The following is a 21,416-nucleotide window of genomic DNA, read 5'->3' on the forward strand; positions in this document are numbered from 1 at the left end:
GCATATAACGATTTTCTTGATTCCTCCTAACGAATGAGTACCTTTCAACAACGGAACATATTACACATATCGGCTTCTGGAAATATACCTAACAGCGAAATAAAATTCACACTGTATGTCAGATTGTTTTTACTTGCCTACCTTTAATAATCTATCACACACATGAGGAAAGATAAAACAAAAAGCAATACTTATGTTTAATAATTTATAATTTATTTTTAACGATCAGTGTTTGTCTTAAAATAAATAAATAATTAAGCTAGGCAATCACATTCCACCTGTTCCAAAACACATTAAAAATTTTAACCATCTCTTATGCAGCGTTATGGAAAGAACACCACTCGCCATTCGTCTGGTGCAGAGGCGGTGAGGAGGTTTAACTATTTCAATTAAAAGTGTTGGGTCAATATATGAGACAGGTGTGAAGAGAGAAAGGAAATCAGGGGAGAAAAAAGTGCCCTCTTGTGATAAACTATCCGTGCTATTTTCTGGTTTTCATTATTTCCATTATTACTATTTTCTGGTTTCCCGCTATTTTCTGGTTATTCCACTATTAACTAAGCAAAGCTTTGGACCAATGAATAAGCGTTATGTGATGGAATGTTTTTTGTTGCTTCTGTTTGTTGCTTTGTTATACTGACAAACTTTGTACAGAAAGTATAATTTTGATTATCTATATATCTAAATAATTACGTATTTATACTTATGCGTTTTGTTTTCATATTTATTATTATTTATGAATTTATATTTATGTATGTATAATTTGCATCATCTCTGACGATAATTACTCGGGTAATGTGTCCACTTAATAATACTTACTTTTATTTCTAGGCTACAAGGACCAGAAGGCATACCACCTCAGCGATCCTCACCTCGCGATGAAGTGCCTCTTTGGCCTCAGGCACCCCTGCCAACTGACACGACTCCATAGCAGGAGACGACTATAGACTTTGTCCTAAGGGAAGTTCTTTAAATAAACAAACCATAAAGTTGCTCTCTCGTTTCTCCCTATTCCCGTGATCTTTTGCATCGTGCACACATTCGTTTTGTAAAATATAAGTATTGCTATTTTTTTAATAAATTTTTATTGAAATTTATTATTTGGAATTCCTAATAACACATTTGTTCTCTTATTATTTTCTTTTCAGTTTTTGCAGAACAAGTTTTGACCTTTTTTTTCTGATAGGAAAGAGTGATTACGTTGATTGAGCGATTGCGATTGTGATAAACCATAATTCAGGTACGAATTTTATTCTCATATTCCCTCAATGATCACCTGTTTCGCCTAAAAAATTAAATTCAATTTTCACTTCTCAATAAAATTTAAGAACAATCTTTTTTCATTTTCTTTAATATAAGAAGAGCTTTATTGCCCAAATAGTTATTCGAAAAAAATCTCTAAGAAAATTGCGTTGCTTTTATGTCCTTTTCTAAAAGTTCCTCCAGTGACACCTTAGAAACAGAACAATTTTCTGACAATTTTTAAAATGTTTTAAATCGCAATAAAAATTATAGGAGATTGTTAACTTTCATTTAACCAAAAATACTCGTTTACTTGACCGCTAAAAAAATGCCCACGAGATTTCGCTGATTTTTGACAAAATAACCTAAAGTTTGAATTTAATACAAAATTTAAAAAATTGATATCCCAATAAATGTTTCGTTATTTCTCCAGGAAATAAGATATAATATTTAAAAACTATAATAAATATATTAAAAGATATAATAATAATATTCCAAATTAATTTTACCTAGTTTTCGACGGAAGAAAAAACAAAATTAAATTTCGCTTACAAATATAAGCCCAGCTTACGACTCTGTTAACCCATATAAGATATACTTTTGCCATTAGTCAAAAAAGTTTTAGATTGAAAAAAATTTAGCTATGTTTTGATTTAGAAAACACTTTATTCTTACTTCCAAAAAATAGCCCGGAATGGGAAATTATTAACGTATATTAATTTGCCTAAAATTTATGTTATCCCATCCGCAAAATGATCTTACCTAACAAGAGCAAACTATAAAACTTTTTGTCCTTGAAATGACGAATTTGAATTTTGCCTTCAAATGTTAGTCCCCATGGTAGTAAACCTTTATCCGTGTCTTTAAAATGTTCGTCCATTGTAAGCATACGTTAGTAGGGTAGCAATAAAAGTTGGCCTTTTCTTAAGTAGTCAAAAGAGTTTTTTTTTTAAAAAAAAACACTCCTTTATTTAAAAGCAAAATTTTATTGGCTTTTTTAATGTTTTACCTTATTGTTTTTTACTAATGCGTATAAACATAATTAAGCAAAGCAAATCACAGTCCGTCTTTTCAAAACAAATGAAAGACTTACTTAAACCATCTCTTATACAGTCTGTCTATGGAAGGAACTCCACCCGCCATTCGTCTGGAGCAGAGACGATGACAAAGTTAAACTATTTCAAGTAAGAGTGTTGTGTCAATATTTAAGATAGGTTTGGTGAAAGAAAGGGAATCAGGGAAGAAAAAAAGCACCCTCTTGTGATAAACTATTTCTGCTATTTTTCTAGTTTCCACAGCATTAGACTGCTTTAGACTTTGTCCTAAGGGGAGTTCTTTAAATAGACAAACTATAAGTTGATGTTTCGTTTCTACCTTTTCCCGTGATCTTTTGACCAGTGCACACATTCGTTATGTAAAATATAAGTGTCGTTAATTTTCTATTAAATTTTTAATTCAATTTTATGATTTGAAATACCGATAACCACATTTGTTCTCTTATAATTTTCTTTGCAGTTTTTATAGTTGTGGCCTTCTTTTCCCGTCAGAGAAGAGCGATGACGTTGATGGAGGTACAACATGTGATAAACCATAACTCAGGTACGAATTTCATTCTCATGTTCCATTAATTTTAAGACCTCAACTTGTTCAGACCAAATATTTAGTTCAATTTTCACTTCTCAATTCTAGTTTCAATAATACTATTTATGCTTTTTTGGAGGAGAAAAAAGTGTCACCCATAGTTGCTGCTACCTGTTCCTTTTGCTCCCTTTTTTTATTCTCGCTTTTTTCTTTCTTTATTTTTCCTTCTCTCTCTCAAACTTCTCTTTCTGTTTCTTCTCTGGCTTTTTTTTTCTTATCTGCCTTTTCTATAAAACTGCAAATTTCGAAACACAGGTTACATATTTTTTTTAAACTATTGCTCGTATAAACTAGAATTTTGATATACACAAATCTTTTTTCTTTTCATTAATTTAAGAAAAGCTATTTCGTTCAAATAGTTATTCGAAAAAATCACATCATAAAGAAAACTGCATTGCTTTATATCCTTTTTTGAGAATTCCTTCAGCGACGCGTTACAATTAGAACAACTATCTGGCAATTTATAAAATGTTTTAAATTGCAATGAAAATTATAGAAAGTTGGTAACTTAAATTTGATCATCAAAAAGTTTCGTTTGCTTTGACTGTTAAAAAATGCCCAACACAGGTTTTCGCTGATTTTTAACAAAAGAACTAAAAGTTTGATTTGACTTGACGACGAAAAAAAAAGCAATTTGAATTTCGTCGCCAAATTAAAGCCCAGTTTATGACATTGTTAATCCATAAAAATATTCTTTGACCATTTGTCAACAATTTTTGGATTAAATAAATTTTAACTACATTTTGATTTACAAAGCAATTCATTTTTTACTTCTAAACAGTAGCCCGTTGCAGGAAATTATATATTAAATTATTACACAGATTAAACTGCCTGAAACTTTTTTATTCCATCCGAAAAATAATATGTCGCAACAAGAGCAAACTATAAAACAAACTTTTTGTCCTTGAAATAAACAATTTGAATTTTGCCTTTAAATGTTAACCCATAGTGGTAAACCTTTATGCCACCAGAAATGGTGTCTTCAAACTGTTGGTCAATAGTAAGCATTTGTTAGCAAATAAAAGTCTGCCTTTTCACTAAAAAAAAACTCCAAGCCGGGCGTATTTTATTAAAGAAACTGTCTTTAATTTTAAAAGCTTTTATGGGCTTTTTTTTTACCTTATTGTTTTTACAATGGTTTGTACGATTGTAACAGAGCAAAAGTTTCGAGTGTCGGGTTCTAAATTTGGTTCCTAGTTGGCGCATAAGGTGATTTAATAAATCTACATGTACATTCCTGCTGGCAACCATTTTTATGTACTTTTGAAAGAGTTGCATCACAAAAGATATTTTCACGCTACGTAAGTACTTTTTTTGGCATTAGAATATTATATTGTAACAAAGTAATTTTGTTTAAACAAATAAAAATTATTAACCGAATATGTAAGTGGACACCTTAATTAACATTTCAATAAAAAAAATTAGTTTTGTTAATTAACTAGCATTGTTTTTAACAAAGGAAGCTGAAATGGCGTCTTGAGGACGATTGTAACAATAAGTAAAGGGACGATTGTAACAGCTGAAAATAAATAATTTTACGTTTACAAACCATTACTTAACTCTTTAAGAACCACCAATAGTTTCCTATATCATTTATATTATGTTGCATGTGCATTATTTTATTAGTCACCTTTCACAGCATAAATTAAAATTTTTAACCCCTTAAGGTTAAAAGTTTAACCCTTTAGGCCTCTGCTCATTATTATTTTTACTCCTAAAATATCACTACTATTTTGATCAGTAAAAAAATATATCACAACTGTGATAATATGTATAGTTAACTATGTTTTAGTTAAGTTTATAAACTGTTACAATTGACCCCGTAAGTGGGGACAATTGTAACAAGTGCACGACTGTCAAAAATTGTTAATAACTAATATAATAACGTTTAAAATAAGGTATTTATTTTCTAGTAGAGGATAGTTTACTTTACTTGTCTGTCAATTAATACTAATAATATATTGGATTTTTTGTTAGTTAAAAATAGTTAAGTAAAAAATGTTACAATTGACCCCACTCTCCCTACTTATTACAAAAATGGTAAAAATGTGAGTAATATACAGTAGTTCATTTGTTTGTGCAATTCACCCTACTTACTTTAAAATCAGCCTAAAATATTATTCTAAATATATTATAGTCACGTTTTAATTCATACAATATTCCTGGTTAAACAAATATTTTTCATAAATTGTGCTAAATATTTTTATCAGGAATTTTCTATAAAAATCTTATATTTGTTAAAATTACTAATTAAAATATATTTGATTGTAAAAGCTGTAGGAAATTGATTATTATAATTTCAAGTAATTTAAAATTATTGTTCTTAATGCTTCTAAAGTTTACATCTGTTTCTTCAATAAACTAACGATTTTCAAATTATCATATAAAATCATACCAAGTAATGTACAGTGCACCAAAAAAAAAGGGTATGACCCTGGATAATTTTCGTTCTAATAATCGGATATTCATATAAGTGTCAAATTTAATGGACCATTTTCACCTTTTTCCTGCCGCTCTTAACAAACTGAATTACAGCTATAAAATAATTTGTTTTCTAAAACTCTCTTGATATATCTTATCTTAGTATTAACCCTTTGCTGTCGTATGTCTACTCTCAGCCACCAACGCTTTTTTACCGTTCCAGACGCATGTCTGTCTGCTCTTAGCCACCCCAGCAAAAATGTTAACCATAGCTTAATGGCCAACTATACATATAATGCGGCACTGTGAAGATGTAAAGAGTAAAGATTGTTCTGAATGTTCAAACAGAATAATCAAAGGCGGAAGATGCCGAACTAATTTTTTTTGCGACACATGTTCTCGAAAACCAGGGCTTCATATTGATGACTGCTTTGAAAGATATCACACGATGGAGAATTGCTAAAATATATTTTTTACACAAAATTAAAACATATTGTGTTACATATATCTAAAGTTAAAAAAAGAATTAAAATATTTTATTTTTCCTTCATAATCTTGCACTCTTGCATAATATGTATTAATATTCGTTCAAAGAAAATTAATTCCGACCAGCATGACACCCATGTATAAACTTAATACGATCGCAAAGGGTTAAGGAAATTCTAAAGTTAAGAAAACAATTTTTTCAGATGATTCCAAAAATTGTACGTTTTTGGAATCTTTTTGCAATTTTCTATTTTTAGTGTTTGCATTTACTTTTCGTTAAAAAATAAAAAAGAATAAAAAAGTAAATAGCACAGAATAGCTGTTTAGCATAGAATAGTTTTTATCAGAAGAATATTTAATTTCTTAGCAAGATTTAATTCCCAGCTAGCTGGCAATAATTCTAAGTTTTCATTTAATGAAAACTTGACAATAATTTAAAAATGAATTTTACTTCAAAAAAAAATCTAAATTTAAAAAAAAATTATTAGTATATTAATAAAAAAATAATATTTTGGTAGCGTAAAGAAAAGGATTTTGAGAACCGTTAAAATTTAATTAAATAATTCGTAAAAAAGTTCTGTGAAACACGCGTGGACAGGTAATTAAAAAATTTATTTTAAGATTAAGACATTATGTAAGATGCTGAAAAATTTTAAGATGCTTAAAAATGATGACTACGTATTTGCATGAATAAGTATAAAATATATACTTAAGAAATTGACAAATATATTTTTCCAAATCTATGCATACGTATGTATATTATTAAAATTGTATCAATTTTAGAAAAGGCAAACTATAAAATTAAAAAAGCTGATGAATAATCATTCTATCAAAAACATGCTTTTATAAAACTAAACATTCGTTGAATGAAATGTTTTTTATTTAATGAAATCTTTAATTCAAATTTTTTTTACTGAATTACGAATAAATTTCTAGTACTACAAATATTTTAATTCTACAAAAGAAACATCGTATTTTATAATTTAAAAAAAAATATTAGCAGTAGGTTATTACCAAAACAAATATTACGCTACGAAATTAAAATTAATGAAATGTTAAGCTATGCGAAAGCGTAAGTTAATTTTGTCGTAAATTATCTGCATTTAAATAATATTAATCTCTCTCATTTTAATATATTTCCTCATTTTCGCCAAATTATTTTTCTAAGAACAATTTTGATTTTTCTCGGCTTCTACTAAAAACGGTTGAAACTTCTGATTTTGATATACAAAAATACGTAGATTTAAATGCTATAAAAATAGTACCTCAAAATTCAATTTTTTTATCCATAATAAAATTAAATAATAAAAAGTAATAATTATTAAAAAAAATCTTCGTGAAATTATCTTTGGGTAAATGGATTTTATGAGTGGGTGCATTTTTTTTGTTTGTTTTTTGAAGAGCTTAATTAGTTTTAAAATATGACTAAAAACGCAAAAAGGGAAATTAACATTAAGAAGTCCGTACTTTGAATCCCTCTCTTGATTAAACTATGGGGACCAATTTCCAAGATTGTGGCTATGCCCTATATTTTGAAGGTTAAATATCCATATATATATATATATCAGAGGAATTACGTTTCTGTGTCCAATTTCGTAACTTTATTAATCATCATCATCAGCATTGGCACGACAGCCCTTTGTGAGCCTGGGCCTTCCTCAGAAGCTTTTCCCATTCTGTCCTTCTCCTAGCAATTGTTTTCCAGTTGTTTACTTTTAGGATGGCAAAATCCTCATCTACACAGTCCTTCCATCTCTTTTTGGGCCTTCCTCTTGGCCTTTTATTGGAGGGGGTTGCATTAGAGACTCTCAATGCTGTTCGTTCTGGGCTCATTCTCACTACAAGCCCGGCCCATCTCATTCTACTTAATTTAATAGATTTAATGATATCATCGCCATCAAAGATCCTATATATTTCAAAATTATATCTTTTCCTCCAGTTGTCGTTATCGAGTATAGGGCCAAAGATGGTACGTAGGACCTTCCTTTCTAATAACTTTTCTTCCCTCTTTGTTAAAGTCCATGTCTCTGAAGCATAAGTCAAAACTGACTTGATTAATACCTTATAAAGTAAGATCTTAGTCTTTCTTTTTATTAAGTGAGGTTTCAATAATGATCTTAAACCATAGAAGCAGCGATTGGCTGCGATTATTCTTTTTCTAATTTCAGGATTAATGTCATTTTGATAGTTTATTTCTGATCCTAGATAAGTAAAATTTTTTACAGATTCAAATCTAAAAGAATCTATTTTAAACAATATAGGGATGGTTTTCTTTGTACCACAATACATATATTTTGTTTTCTCTACATTCACTCTTAAGTTAATTTTTCTAGCTGATTTTTCCAGTACCAAAAAATTTTCACTCAGTGCTGTCCTAGATCTTGCGATGATATCTACAACATCGGCGTATGCCAAAATCTGCACTGATTTATTAAATATAGTACCTGTAGTATTTATGCCAGCATCTCTAATAACTTTTTCTAAGGCTATGTTGAACATGCTAATGCATCTCCCTGTCTAACTCCATTATGAATTTCAAAAGAAGTGGATAGTTCCCCTTGAATTCGTACTGTTGAAATGGTTTCAGTGAGTGTGAGCATTACAAGTCTGATTAATTTTGATGGAATATTAAAATCATATAGGGTCCTTAATAGCTCAGTCCTATTAATACTATCATATGCCGCCTTAAAATCCACAAATAAATGATGGGTCTCTATTCCAAATTCTCTACATTTCTCCAAAGTTTGTCGTAGGGTGAAGATTTGGTCAACTGTGGACCTTCCTTTGCGGAAGCCACACTGATAGTCAACTATGACGCTGTCTACAATGGGAGACAGACGTTCGAAAAGGATATTTGAGAAGACCTTATAGGCAACGCATAACAGATATTCCTCTATAGTTGTGACAGTCCAATACATTGGACTGTCACAACTATAGAGGAATATCTATGTCACAACTATAGAGGAATACATGTATTGGACATAAAATACTCAACTTCCATTCAGTAGGTAATATCTCTCTCTCCCAACTAGATAGAATAATTTTCCAGATGTTGTTTACAATAGCGTTCCCACCATATTTTAGAAATTCAGCTGGGATATCATCTGGTCCTGCCACTTTATTACATTTCAGCTTGTTGATAGCGTGTTGTACCTCTTCCAGGGTCGGAGTGTCAACCAGTGTATCATTGATATTGTTGACCGTAAAATTTAATTCACTTGACTCATTGGAGTTAAGTAAATGGTCAAAGTGTTTCAACCCATCTGTCCATAATTTTATTTCTCTCATTAACAATAGTTCCATTTTCATCTTTACAAAGAGAGATCCTAGGTTTAAAGTCTCTTCTTCCCTCATTGATGACCCGATAAAAAGCTCTGCTTTCATGGTTGGTCCTGAGAGATTCGACTTCTTTAAATTGGTTCTCCCTGTAAGCTTTCTTTTTTCCTTTGTGTACTTTCTTTTCCTCTCTACGTGCACTCCTATAGTCATCAATTGATCCTCTCGTGAATTTTCTGTTAAGCATATTTTTATAAGCTTTATTTTTTCTTTCATTGACCATTCTACACTCTTCATCAAACCAGTCAGTTCTTATTGATCTTTTTTTTCTGCCCAGCAGCTCATGTTCTGTTGAGAGTATAGAATCTTTTACTTGTTGCCATTCCCTATTTAATTCATCACAATCCTCTTTCGCATTAAGCTCAGTTGAGAGTTGAGTTTGAAATTCCCTGCGAACCTCAGGATTGCTCAACTTTTCACAATTAAATCTTACAGAATTGACTCTTCTTGCTTTTCTCACCATTGAGATTCTTTCCCTTAGCTTACAGATCACTAAATAGTGATCAGAGTCTAAGTTAGCTCCTCTGTGAATTTTTACATCTAAAAGATTTGTACGATATCTAGAGCTAATTAGTATATGGTCAATCTGATTTCTGTATGATCCATCAGGGGATCTCCACGTTACCTTATGAATGTTCTTATGTTGAAAGAAAGTGCTTCCAATTATCATATCATGAGATGCAGCGAAACTAATAAGCCTGACTCCATTATCATTTGAGACATCGTGTAAACTATAGTTTCCCAAAACTGGTCTAAATTCTTCCTCATGACCAACTTTAGAGTTGAAATCACCCATGATGATCTTCACGTCATGTCTTGGGCATAAGCCCCAGAGGCGATCTAACTCGTCATAAAAATTATCTTTTTCCTCATCATCTCCTTCTTTAGTTGGTGCATATACATTAATGATGGAATAGTTGGAAAAACTTCCTTTTAAGCGTAATAGACATAGTCTAGGGGAGATAGCTTGAAAATCAATAACCAGATGGCTGAGTCTTTTATTTAAGATGAAGCCAGTTCCATATAAATGTTTTGTTTTATGACAACTGTAAAAGAGCGTGTGTCTTCTCTTTTCCAGGACTCCACTACCAGTCCAGCGCATTTCTTGTATAGCCAACAAGTCCAATCTATACGAGTCCATTTGCTCGATCAGTAGTTGCAGATTTTTACTCTGATAGAGAGTGCGTATTTTCCAGTACCCAAATCTCATTTCCTTTGAACGTTTCCTGGTCAAATTACATGAAGGCAGTCCGGCATTTACTTCTTTGGATTTCGAAACATGTCGGTTTTTACGAGGTGGGGTTGTTAGTCCCGCGCCCAACCCCCAACCTGGAGGACCAGTGGGTTCCTCTTAGTCTGGTGTCTCCCCTCCGACCTGTCCGGCTTGGGTGACCCTACCAGGAGCCAAAGCTCCCGCCGGCATAGCTCTCGGGATCGACAACACACACAAACCAAAACACCACGTTAAGGTGGGAACACCATCGCTGTGGAACTTTATTAATAGTTATCCCTAAATAATTAGCATATTTGAGGTCACCCCCAGGAACCATTAAGGGAAATTAGATCATTAGAACAAGAAAACCTGTATGTGATCATTACTCAATCATTCGAACATGTACTTGAAAATCCGATCGTAAGAACAAATGTTATTCAGAGTGATATCTTTTTTTTGTGCACTGTGCCATGTAATTAAAATTACCAAGATTCTTTTACGTCACCTGGATTTTTGAAAAATATTTTGTTTTAATAAAAACATGCATTTAATTTGTTTTAGCCGATCTTATTTTAGTTGTTGGAACAAAAAATTTACCAGCTTTGTATTATCTGGTTTAAATCCGGCAACCCTGTTCGTTAGCTCACTAGCAAAAATGTAGTTATGACTGAAATTGGTTTTACAAATTTAACGATCTATAAACCTACCGTTAAAACAAGCAGTAACAAGTGTTGACTAAGGTAGATAGGAAGATAAGGAGAACCCCGACCCCCCAAGGGGTATACGGAGATTAAAAATTAAAATATTGCATAAAATATTTGTTGATAACAGCATAAGTAATAAGATAAAGTAAGCGTTAGAATTTAGGAAACACAATATTGAATTTTGACTCAAAATGTTAGCTGCTTGTAGAAATTTCGTTACTCTACTTTAGTCCTTCGTGCATCAGAAAGGTTCTGGGTTCGAATTCCGGGCAAGGCATGCATGTTCTTTCCCTTTCCGTACTATCTGTCCCTGACTGTGGGAGCAACATTGGCCACCTAATAGGGTGCCCCTGAAAGAGTGGCCAAACAAGTCTGCCCTTCAGTTGCCTGTATGACGTAGGTCATTTCCCAGGCGGGCATTGAAAAAAAAAACTTTAGTCCTTCAAAAAGTTTCGTTCGGAAATTCAATACAAAGATATCTTTGGAACAAAAGTTTGACCGAATATTAGCCCACTCGAAATGATAATCCATTAAAATTGATAACCCATTGCTTGATAGCTCATTCCTCTGATAGCCCCATTTATCGTGAAACAGAAGTTTATTAAAATAAAACGTTAGCCTCTAAAGGTTTTTTTCCGGCCAACCTGTCAAAAAAAAATTACGACAGTGAGAAACATTTATCGGGTTTTAAACCACATGTTAAAATTTCTGCATCGAAGCCCATTGCAGGAAACTGATTGCGCTAATCTAGGCATTAGATGTAAAAGTTTTAGAATTCGCCTTTGCATTTTAACCACCAAAATCAGTTGAAATAAAATGAATTTCGCAATAAAAAAATGAATCGAGTTCATTACCATTGTTTAAAAAATTATAATATGCAGTAGGAATTTGAAAAAATATTTTTTTCTATATTTGAAAAAGACAAATTTATTATTACTAAATTGTTAGTTGAACAATGATGGAAATAAAAATATAATAAAATAAGTATATAAATCATTTACAAGCAAGAAAGTATGTTTCACATTTCAAAGCAAATTTTTCTTTAAATTCTCGCAATAGTTTTACAAACACGAATTGTAACGTTGAAAATTAAAATCGAAAGACACTTAGTTTAAAGTTTTCCTCGATGGCTAGTTATAAAGTTGAAATTGGTTGATGGTTTTTAAGATGCTCAGCAGAAGGCAATAAACGGTTTTTAAACAATGTTTATTACAGATTAAAAATAAAACTGAAATAACAAAGAATAAATATGTATAAAATTTTAGAATAATTTTTATTTTTTAACGTTGTATAGCGCTGTCCATCGCAATATTGTTAACAGAATCGCGAGTCACTCAGAATGCATTCCCGCATAATTTGTGGTGTCCACCTCTACATTGACCCATCAAAAAATTTCATTTGTCTAATTACTATACAATTTTGTGGCAAAAACAAGTTTTAGCTAGCTGTTGACCTAAAAACCAAGAGAGTGAACTTCGTGTTCAAAAATTTGCTCATTGTTTGAAATCATTAGTCATACATCTGACAACCAAAAACATATAAATAAAATTACAATTGTTAAAACCGAAATGGTAGTCTAACTAAGGAATTAGCTTAGCTCACTTGCTATTATCTTTAGCCCAATTGCCAAATTTTATCAAAACATGATTTGGAGAATTAATTTTTAACCGAGATTGAAATTCGTTTTCATACGTTAACCCAAGAAAGCAAATCGTTTACCTATTTCAGCCAACAAAATGTTAACACCCTAATTAAATAATAGCTAATTTTTGTCCAAAAAATCTGAATTTTATTTCCATTCAGTAAAATTCATCCTGTAGACGTCTAGAATTCATCCACGTTATCCATTCGGCATCTACTAGACGTTTTCTACCTAACTTAATTATGGATAGTCCACAATGGCCTAAGAACAGACGTTTTATAAATAACTATGGTAGACGTAATATGGGTAAAACACGAGGTGAATCTTAAAAGACGTCTGCGAAACAACTTTAAAAAAACGTCAATCAGATTTCTCGTCGTTGAAAATTAGACTTTGGATTGAAGTGAAATGAATAGCTTTATGAATGAAGGCATTTAATAAATACAATTTACATTTATTTGCAATTTATACATAATGTGTTTTAAATTTGGCATAAAATATTTATGAAGTGTTCAGCAGAAAAACAAAATAAAAAGAACCACAAAAAAAAGCAGTTCCAAAATTAAAAATGAAAGTTCATTAAAGTGCGTCTACTACCAGAATTATATCAGCTAAATAATTCGATGAACAAATCCCACTAGTTGATTCATTGCTGTTTTGTGAGAAGCCGAGAGAGCTGTATTAAAATCACCTTCCTTTTTGAGTTCTGATCTTGAGGGCTGTATTAAGATCACAGGGCTGGGTTAAGATAAGGTCTTCTTAAAGGCATTATTCCCTAACATCAACTCACGATGTCAAAAGCTTAGGAAAAATAATGTTTACAAACTGTTGAACATGTATTTAAAGCAACCCTGATTTGCATGTTCACAGTGGCGCTAGTAGTACCAAACTTATGCTCTAAGCGTGAAATCTGAATGGACATAATCTTTTAGTTGTACAAACAAGCCCACTAAATTTAGTTTTTCTCCTTCTTGGTTTTGAGATTTTTTTTTCAGTCAGTTTACTATAGCCAAAGCAAGTGTAAACTGATTTTTGACATAGAAGCCACAAATTTTAGTTTTACCCCAAAGAGTTGGCCTGTTGTATAAAATTGTTAGAAAAAAACCTTCATTCTGAATAAAAATTAAGGTCAAAACTGCTTTTTCAGTTAATTCTTAAAAAATCCCCCACTCTGAAATCAAATTCAAAATTTCACCTCGTAGTGTTAGCTAATATGGACTAACTTCCGGAATCCCAAGTTTGCTCACTAAACTTTTTGCATCTCTTAAACTTTTTGATTTTTTTTTACATCTTTTCGCTGATTAGAGCTAACTTTTAAACTAAATTTACATATTTTGTTTTGAAATATTAGTTTATTGAGACTCTCGTTTTTACCCTTATAAAAAGTAATTGCTTAGTCAATACTTCATGAAAAATAATAATAATACGACGAACGACAAAAACTGGTTTTTAGCCACACAAAAAAACTCAGAAGTTTTGTTCGAAAACATTAGCCTATTGTACCAAATCGTGAGCTCGCGCTCGATCACCAAAACTTTCCGTTAGCTATTTAAACGAGAAGTTATGACTAAAGTAAATTTTATCTAAAAGGGATACCTGCAAGTGACGTAATATGGGTATTCTAATTTGGTTGTTGACCAAACTTGGTATTTGTTAGCAATTATGCTCTTTCCATTCTATTTCGAGTAAGCCAAGCCCTTCAAGCATCTGAAGTGTCACATTCTATATTCTCACTCAAATATTTTAGTTCTCCGTATATATTTCTTATTCAGCACAGGAACATATAGAACAAACTAATTATGCATTGTCAGATACACAAAACAAAATTATATCCTGGTTACCATAAAATAAACAAATAAATATTCTAAATTAAGTGAAAGAGGAGAAAGAATTACATTTCAACGAATTCGATGTGCACGGTATTTAATGAACTATCATTCTAACTTATGTGGAGAAAATTAGCTCGATTTTAACACTCTATTTTCCTTATAAATGATCAGCTGGCACTGGTATCATAGATCACATGAGTGGGTATCTGCGATCTTCTTCCTGAAGTGCAAGTACCCAACTATTTGTTAAAAAAATGAAAATTTTAATATTGCCTTTAAATTTTGGTCAATGTTAAGACAGCATAAGACCACGGTAGATATCCTGCAGAAAAAAATTCTGACAAAAGCAGATTTTTATAAACACATGATAAATCTAAGAATTTTTTTTAAAAATTCCAAATGCTAAAACTGTGTTGTGCTCCCGATTAAGGAAGTCGTTAATTTTACAACGAAACAAACTTACTAAAATTTTATCAAGCTTCCAGAAGTTTTAATTCAGCCATCGTTATCCCATATTTGGAAATCGTTACCCCACCCACTAAATTAAGTTATGGTTAAATCAAAATTTAGCTACTTTTTAACCTATAAGCAAGGTCGAATTTGACCTCCAAATCTTAAAGCATAAAAAATTTTATTATGCTTTGGAGCACCCACCAAAACTAAGTTACAACCAAATTAAGTAAAAAAAAAAAGTCTGAATTTTTTTATCCCAAAACAAAACAAAAAATCGTTAACCTTTCCACCAAAAAAAAATGACCAAAAAGAGTTTAGCTTATTTTTTACCTAGAAAACACGATTGAATTTTTCCTCTAAATAATAACCCTTTGTTTTTTAATATTTATTCCATCTGCTAAAAAATATGGAAATTATTTAAGCATATGTGTAACAAAATCTATGAATTAGAATTTTCCCTGCAAACTTCAAGAGTTTAATAGAAAATCGTTAACCCCCACCAAATGTTTTGTATATCAGACAAAAATTTAAAAAAAACTCGAATCTAAGTATAAAGAAAATTTATCCATCTCTTCTGAGTTCCTTCTCTTTCCCCCTGTTCTGAATTTTCGAACTTGTGTGCTTTGAAATACTTATTATAATGTTTGATTTCTCATTGTTTTCTTTGCAATTTTAGGTTGCGGCCTTTATTTTTACGAGAGAAGAGAAAGCCACCAATAGCAACTAAAATTCGATTGTTTGCTACTAAGTTCGAGGTAAGACTACTATTTTTACAATTAATAGCTAAAAATTGACAATTTTCAGAAAAATGGCAACTTTGTACAAAGATTAATTTAAAAACTTATTGTTGTCAAACTAGTAAGTTGCGCTGTATCTAACTATCAAATTTGTATCAAAATATCATATTTCGAAAAATCATGCCGCAGTGAATCATGAAAAGCAATGAATAAATTAATAATGCTCGGAAACAGATATGAATTTGTATTAAAAGGGTCGAGAGAAATATCAAAAAGTGATAATTCAATTTCTTAATCACGTGACGTAATAATATCATATTTCAGAATCTTACATTTAAAAAAGAAAACGTAGAAAATGAACTAAAAAATTATCAGTTAGCAGCGTCGATTTATTAGTGAATGTCGTAAGGCGTCAGAATGTGCTCAATCTATAACAACGTTAAAAAATAAACGACGTATACAACGTTAAAAAATAAAAAAATTTCTAAAATTTTACACATATTTATTTTTTGTTATTTCAGTTTATAAATATGTGATACCTACCTATTTTTAATCTGTAATAAACATTGTTTAAAAACAAGTACCGTTTATTGCCTTCTCGTAATAATATCATATCGGAACATCAGAATTGAAACTAAATTTTGCAGAAATGGCCAAATCGCTGCTTAGGAAATTGGAAACGTCTGTAAAAGGAAATTGAAAAAAATAGAAAACGATGGAATAAGTACGTTGTGAATTTTAAAAAAAGTGATTACTTGAATGCGATATTTTGACCTTAAACCTATTTTTGGAAATGGCCGAAAATAAGTACGGAATAATGATGTGGTTTTGAAATGTAACTGTAGCGTATTGGGTGTATAAAAAATAGATAAATCAAATTCAAAATTCGCGTATCATAACATTCAAAATGGTATTTCATAAACCTCATTGAAATGAACAAAAAGCGATAGAAAATCCGTATGGATTTCCACGGAGTCTGTGTGAATAGACTGTTTATTTTTTTATATTATGAACGTATATGCAGTCCCTTGCCAAATTATTAGGTTCTATGTATGTATTTCAAAGCCATTTGGCATCATTGTGTTTTGAGATTCTTGCAAACAATGTATTTGATTACTTATGTTTACAATGCTAACAATACTTGTGATTATAATACTAAAAGTGTTAACACTAAGGTAAGGTGGTGCACAGCTTGCAACACGAACAAATAGTAATAAACAAATGGAAAGAGGCCAAATCGAGACTGCCAAAAAAGCGAGTTATTCAAAATCTAGCAACCATGTCACCTTTTTTAATAATAAATAACAAAATAACTAAAACACATTTTCACTCCAAACTCCCCAGAATTACATAATAACATTAATATCTTATGAAAGACGGCAGATTTGAGCTCAGAAATTATCTAATTTATTTCTTTTATTGAAAACAAAATTATCCGTTTGAAAACATCACCTATCAGAATAACATGTAGTAAGCAGCTGCAAACTTTTTAACCGGAACTAGAGTAGGTCCCGAGCTCGAGATTGTTATTTACATTTCTATTGAAAACACCATCCATTGGTAATACAATACGTTAAAAATAAATACAAATCTCCTGAATAAACATCAATTACATTTATGTTTAAAAACAAAAGCCTATAAACTCATGGAAAACGCGTCATTACTACAGTGCGTATAATAATTTCGTCTGTTTATTGTAATATAATACCTGATATAAAATTCTATATTTATCTAATATATCTTCTAATTTCGTCAAATTGATATCGTCTCATTTAACCCATTGATACACGAGCAAGTGCAAACCGGTTTCAGTCGCACAATAAAATTGTTTATCCCCTGATGATTAGAATCTTTTAGTGCATCGTTGACCTGTATAAAGTGATAGATCCCAAATCATCCTATCCATGGTCGTGAATCACTTAGAGCAGTGGTGCGCAAACTAGGGGTCGCCAGAAGTTTTTTGGGGGTCGCCAAATTTTCATGAAATGCATTATCCCTGCATGCTGCATACCATACAGTGTACTTATAAAGAGTGAAGCGCCGTCACTCCCTGTTTAATTGCAATTTCATGCTGTCCACTCTTTCTGATGGTGCTGCAGCATTAACAGGTTCGAATAAGGGGCTCAGAGGCTTAATTCAGAAGGTGGCGCCTCATATGGTATTTAATCATTGTATGATTTATTGGCAAGCTCTTGTTGCAAAAGATATGGATGAAGAATTGCACAACGTATTACAAGACGCTGTTAGTTCAATTAACTACATTAAATGCAACTGCCGTCTCTTTTCAATACTTTGCAATGAGATGGGTTCAACGTATGAGAGATTTACTGTTACACACCGAAGTCAGATGGCTTTCACGTGGGAAAATACTACGACGGATATTTGATTTAAGAAATGAAGTGTACACGTTTTTAATCGAAAAGAAACATAGATTGGCAAGTTATTATATCAATGAAGTTTGGCTAGGGAAGCTGAGCTATTTAGTTGATATTTTCGAAAAACTTAACGACTTAAATTTGAGCTTGCAGGGTGAGAATTCAACTATCATAACTGCAGCCAGTAAAATTCAAGCTTTGAAGAATAAGCTTAGTCTCTGACAAAACTGAACTGAATAAAAACAACACCATGTTCCCTTGCTTTAACGATTTTATCAAGGAAAAAAAATAATATAGATATATTTACATTTAAAAACATCATTTCAACATTAAAATCACATTGAAAAGTTAAAGAAAAATTCTTCGAGAAGACTCGATGATTTTCCTGAAAATCTTGGTTGGATTCGTGATCCATTTTCCTTTGACATATGCAGTTCAACTCTTCAAATTAGTGAGAACTACTGAGTCGAAATCAATTTAAGACTCAGCCTTGACAAAAAATTTTGGCTATCCGTGGAAAAACAATATCCCATTTTATGCAAGAATGCCATCAGAGTGTTAATACAATTTGCATCAACGTATTTATGTGAAACTGGATTTTGCAAACTAGTTTCAATAAAAACAAAATACCGCTCGCGTTTAAACCCTGAGGATGATATGCGAATTGCAATTAACAACATACATCCAAAACATCGATGAGATAATTAGAAACTTGCTGCCACATACATCTCATTAAAGGGCAATTTACTGATTTTTGTGTTATACAAAAAGTATTTTCTTAAAATTATAAATAAAATTAATATGAGTCAAATATGATGATGTTTTTATTCGATGAAACGAAAGAAATGCGCAAAATATACATCTTATTTGTGAACATTTATTTCTAGGGGTCGCCAAAAATTTTCTCTCTACTAAAGGGGTCGCAGTCGAAAAAAGTTTGCGCACCACTGACTTAGAGCACGAAATGAGAGATGGAATGAAAAGAAACCGATAAAATGAAATTAGACATCCTCACAAGAACTGCTCTAATTTGCGGTCGACAACATTAACGCAGGTGAGACCGTTGTACATTGATGAAAACGCCATGCATTATGGTGTCAGCAGCTGTCCGGGAAGCACTTTTCTAAATCAGACATTATTTTAGGGCCAAGATAGTCTGGTTGGTAAGGCCTTTATTCAGGAGGTTCGATCCTCGCCGACCGATGTAATGGTGACTGATGCCCGTGTGCCCATAGCAAATTAATACCTCTGAGGGTACTGATGGAGGGGTTTTCTTGCCCTCTGGATTGGTTCAATTTTACAAGGAGTTGAACATTAGTAATCACAAACCCAAAATTAGGTCGGCTGTTCAACGACGGAACATTCTTTAGCACTCTTAACGACAATCAAATTTCGCCAATTAACAATAGCGCTTTCTCCGACAGTTGCGAGCAAGGTGATTCTTCTATTTCGCCTTCCTAAGTTTCGGTTTTATAATATTAAAAAATAATGTGCGATGCAAAAAAAGGAAACAAATAATAAAAATGACATTGAAAAGAAATTGATCCCCCTCATCTTTATTAAATAAGATATTTAATCGATTAAAACAAAAAAAACTTCTATTTGAAGTTTCTTAGGGGACTTATTCTATTTAGAAATGAATTTATTTCCTAATTTAAATAGTATACCATGGAATGGTAACTTTTAGTATGCAGAGCCATGAAAGGTTAGGGAAAGTCTGAACAGAGCTCCATGCGGCTTCATGATGGTGATATTAAAAATAATAATAATTAAATGTAATTCTTTTGCAGTATTGATAATTCAAAAGTTTTGTGTACTTCCATTTAACTTCGTTCGAGAGTTACGACATTCTCTGATGGGTCGAGATTTACCCGAACGAAACGGAAAAAAACTTTTTCTCGTCGATTTAACATGGAGTGATTAAAACAAAAAAAACTTCTATTTGAAGTTTCTTAGGGGACTTATTCTATTTAGAAATGAATTTATTTCCTAATTTAAATAGTATACCATGGAATGGTAACTTTTAGTATGCAGAGCCATGAAAGGTTAGGGAAAGTCTGAACAGAGCTCCATGCGGCTTCATGATGGTGATATTAAAAATAATAATAATTAAATGTAATTCTTTTGCAGTATTGATAATTCAAAAGTTTTGTGTACTTCCATTTAACTTCGTTCGAGAGTTACGACATTCTCTGATGGGTCGAGATTTACCCGAACGAAACGGAAAAAAACTTTTTCTCGTCGATTTAACATGGAGTGATTAATTTATCGAAATTTCACAATTTCATTTCGAGTGCATGTTCTTTTCCTTTGCTTTCAAAACTATTCTAAACCGTTTAAATTATCTTTCATACACAAATACAATGTCAAACATAATATTTATTTTGTGAAGTAATTAGATATTAAAAATTATGATATCTATGCTTCATAAGTGATTCATGTTATTTCTTACCGAATAAATCGTTAATTGTTTGAGAAAATGTTAGTTTCCTCAAAAAATTATTCTTAAGAGAAAATTTGCCAAACAAACCAAAAATAAATAATATTTTTATCTTTAAATAGCTTAATCAGTGCATCAAAAATTTGCTGTTCTTTGGCATAGTTTTATGTCTTTTGTGCTGGGAAAATATAAAAGGGGCATAACATAAATATTGATACCATAGCAACAAGAAAAATTCTGAAATGGCTGTAGTTTATTGCTCTTCCAATTGTAACTAAACCGATTTCTAATTTTTTTATTATCAATTTATCGCGATTTATCAATTCATACTCTTAATTAAAATGATATACTAGTTTTATTTTTAATATGTTTTTAATTCAAACAGCGCTTGAATATTTAAAGATTAAAATACCAATAAACACTGAGAAACCTTAAAGTTTCCAACCCAGAAGAAGAAAAAGATATTGTGATGAAGCGTCGCCAAGTGTGATAACTAGAGCCCGGATTTTGATGACCTAAAAAGTCTCAACTAATGCCCTTAAAAAGTGCAAAAAATGCCCTTAAAAAGTGCGAAAAATGCCCTTAAAAATGCCTTATGACATGACTTAAATAAAGTTAAAATATTAAACTAAAACAATGTTTTACTCTTTAAAATTATTATGAGTTATTTCAAAAAATATAAAGCAATGCAATACTTGTTCTACGTCCATTAAAGTTTGAAAAATATGTTTTATATCCTAAAATAACAAAAAAAGAGGAAAATATATTGACTACAAAACATTTTCATTTTGTATAGAAACTTTAATGAATATAGCAACTTCCATCTCATAATATTACTGAGTATCAGAATTACATTGGATTATTAAATGTTTTTTGATATTTTGAAATGTAAACGAG

The 21,416-nt window shown here is 31.3% G+C and overlaps 1 long non-coding RNA gene across 8 annotated transcripts in view; it reads left to right on the plus strand.

Moving 5' to 3' along the window:
• The first annotated feature begins 221 nt into the window (after positions 1-221).
• Positions 222-21,416, plus strand: part of LOC139424883 (uncharacterized) — a 180,160-nt gene continuing 158,965 nt past the window's right edge. The window contains exons 1-4 of one of the 8 annotated variants that reach the window (XR_015434258.1): positions 222-657; positions 832-1,240; positions 2,758-2,841; positions 15,644-15,722. This is a non-coding gene — a long non-coding RNA (uncharacterized LOC139424883). Of the gene's footprint in view, positions 1,241-2,757; positions 2,842-15,643; positions 15,723-18,966; positions 19,134-21,416 lie in introns of all 8 variants that reach the window. The other 7 variants (XR_015434262.1, XR_015434259.1, XR_015434261.1 and 4 more) reach the window with 7 other exon arrangements.

The sequence above is a fragment of the Parasteatoda tepidariorum genome, chromosome 5 (assembly GCF_982258835.1).
Source record: "Parasteatoda tepidariorum strain Cologne lab strain chromosome 5, Ptep-v5.0, whole genome shotgun sequence".
Classification (NCBI taxonomy): domain Eukaryota; kingdom Metazoa; phylum Arthropoda; class Arachnida; order Araneae; family Theridiidae; genus Parasteatoda; species Parasteatoda tepidariorum.